This window comes from Phalaenopsis equestris, unplaced genomic scaffold (assembly GCF_001263595.1).
Source record: "Phalaenopsis equestris unplaced genomic scaffold, ASM126359v1 Scaffold229296, whole genome shotgun sequence".
Taxonomy (NCBI): domain Eukaryota; kingdom Viridiplantae; phylum Streptophyta; class Magnoliopsida; order Asparagales; family Orchidaceae; genus Phalaenopsis; species Phalaenopsis equestris.
The window spans coordinates 138,105-141,335 of record NW_018247269.1 but is presented as its reverse complement, the minus strand read 5'-3'; the positions used below and the strand labels follow the sequence as shown (position 1 = coordinate 141,335).

Genomic DNA, 3,231 nt, shown 5'->3' with positions numbered 1-3,231 from the left:
GAACAATAGACCCGAGATATTGACCCGAGATATTTAAAGCGTTCACACATTTTAATAATTTGATCACCCATATTTACAGTTGAATCACTGAGGGATTTACTATATTTAATAATTGAAAAAATTAAAATAATGTTACAATTTTATAATGTGATAACGTTATAATATTATAATGTAAAAATGTTACAACTCAAATAATAATAATATTATTAATGTTATTAATAATATAAAATATTAATTTTATAATATATAGCCTAAATTAAATATAAATAAATTAATAAATTTATAACTTAAAATATTGTATTTTAACGACTATGAATTATAAATTATATTTATGATTTTGCTCTCCTCTTTCATTTATAATTATATCAGAATATAAGCATGAAATAGGATAAAAATTTTTTATTTTTCTCTTACATTCTCCATCAAGTTTTCTTCTTCAGTTTGGGAAAAAAAGAGATAGATAGTTTGAAGTTTTGTCAATTAGTCATGGTGCAAGCACAATCAAGACAAGGGGATGCGTTGTATCTCCGAAGTACAAGAGAGAGCAGTAAATTAGTGCATTCAAAACTTGATCTATTCTCTGAATAATTTCATTGACACGCATCTCTCCCATGTTATTTCAAACATTATTTTTATATTATTTGCTTGATTGTGTTTAACTTATTTTTTAATTTCATGCTTGTCAATTTATTTTTATAGTTAAAATGAGAAGTTCATAGACAAAATGGACTAATTAATAGACTTGAGCTTGTGAATTAAACATTTTCAGTTTATAGATCAACAATCAAAATAAAATTTCATTTCATTTTGATGCAAGCTGAGGGTTACTTCAATATGAGCATTTGATAATTTAACCATCATTTAATTGAAGGTTTGCATACAAATAGGTCCATAAGAAAACAGATTTCAGTGCAACCTTCTAGTTTGTAAAAGTTTTAACCATATTTAATCACACAAGCATACTAATTGTTAATAATATAGAAAACATAGAACAGCAAAAGAGTACACAAAAATTAGAAATCAAAACCTCATGTTGATATAATTATACATCTTCTCCCAAATATTGATTTTCATCACTTAAAACCCATTGAAAAATGGTCCACATCCAATAGCATTCAGGTAAAAACTCAAAAAATACAGTTAAAAAAAATTTTGAAATTGCTCAAATATCATTTATTATGGTAAAAACCATCCTTAAATTAAAAATAATAATAATATGGAGGTACCTTTGAAAAATAAAAGGGGCATTTACAAATATACCGTCTGTTTGGCCGATCAGGGGATGTTGGTACGTCGTCGATGGAGTTGTTTTTCGGATAGAATGAGGTTGATGAGCTTGGAAGGCAGAAGATGGATGCCATCGGGGAGTATACAGGCGAAAAAGCTTCTCGGCGAAGTTGAGACATTGGATCCTGATCCAATTGCAGAGGTTGGTTGGTGGAATGGCAAGCTAAAGGTTGTTTATCGAAGTGGAAATGGTCAACCGCCAGAAACCAGGCGTTCTAAAGTGAAGTGGTCGACTGAATGAGGCTCGCTGGCTGAGGGGATGGTCGGTCGAATGAGGCTTGCGGAAGTCGGGTTGACCAACAGGAGTGGTCGGCCGATTGAGAGTCGGTCGAGGGTTGTTGTCTGCACTAAAAAGAAAGTTAAAAGAAAGTTTGGGGGGTCGCCCGTAAGAAGCTGTCGGCAGCCGGAATTGAAATCTCATCGCCCGCTTCGAAAGGACGTTTTAATTTACGTATATATATATATATATAATTTTAGAAAAATATGAAATCAAACTGACCTCATATTTTTCACAGTTTAAATGAAAGAGCGTTCTACTTCAAATCCTGTATCTATCCCAAGAGATAAACACAAGACTTGAGGATGAGACTCGATCAAATAAACTAAGAAACTAAGAAAACATATGACATCCGTTTGGGTCTGCGAAACCGTTTTATTTGCCGATAAGTTCCCCTATTTAATACAAATAATAAAATAGGGTTTATTTTAAGCTGGGTTCGGAAAAACTTCCTATAAGGGCAAGCCCCTATAGTTAATTACATCTTAAATGACCTAGGTCACCTAAGAAAACTCTCGATAAAAATCAGGGAATAATGTCTTCAAAGAAGTTAAAAGGATAGGATCAAAAGGATACGACTTTTCAATGAAATCCGACGAAGAGGTGTGAAAGGGGAAAGGCTCAAATCTGGAACATTGTTGAGGAATGCAAATGAAGAGAAACTAGGGGAGGCCACAGATCCTGAGGAGAACCTCAGTGACTTCCCAGTTTATCCTATGATTTGGCTCCAATTTTGAGAAGAAATTATTAAAGTGTTTTATCCTACCATTTTTATTTAGTTAGAGCTTATATTTGCGCGACAGGGTCACACAAACCGCCTAGAAGATATGAGGGTTTGCGTCGTATTGTTTACGTCGTATCGGACGACAACCTTGGAACCTAGAACGAGTTAGGGCTTAAATCGTACGACAGAGCTATATGAATGCCTAAAGAAAAGGTGGAGCGAAGATGGTCGTGCTGCCCACCGTGCTAGCTCCAAACTCCTTGCCATGACGAGTTTAAGTTTTCTAGGGTGTCCAGTTATAGTGTTAAATCAAACGGCCCTATGGTTGTAGCTCTTTAAACATCCTATGTAAAAAGGAAACATGTTTGAAGTTATAAGTAAAGTGTGCGATGCAGGAACAAATAATAGAATGCACATGGAACATTAGCAGGCAAAAAACAGGAGCAGTACAACATGTTATACATGAAGAACAGTAACAGAACAAGTGTAACATGTTTTACAGTACGGTAGCAGATAAAAAACAGGACAAGTGTAACATGCTTTACAGGAAGAGCAGTAGCAGGTAGAAACAGGAAAATTAAGTGCTGTAAAATATAAAGCAAACATGTATGTCCGTGAGATCCGATGTTCCTTAAGCATAGCAGACTTAAATGCATCTCAAAAAGCAAAGTCTGGAAGAAAACGTCATCCAGGAAATCCGAGGAAAAGCGGAAAACTCGAGAAAATCAACGAAAGAGACTCAAGTGAAAGAAAATCCTCAAAACTCCTAGGGAAATCCTGAAAGAAAAAGAAAAGTAACACGAGTGTCCCGTCCCAAAACTTCGATAAAACAAAGAAACAAAATTCGGACGGGGGGGACCGCAAGCACTCGTATGGGACTAGGCTCAGCTATATTTATTCTCGAGGGTCCACGAAGGCTACTCGGTCACCCGAATATATAGAA

The 3,231-nt window shown here is 34.9% G+C and overlaps 1 protein-coding gene across 3 annotated transcripts in view; it reads right to left on the bottom strand.

Moving 5' to 3' along the window:
* LOC110038025 (pyridoxal kinase) overlaps window positions 1-3,231 on the bottom strand; it is a 135,240-nt gene that overhangs the window by 125,066 nt on the left and 6,943 nt on the right. The gene's annotated exons all lie outside the window — the stretch shown is intronic.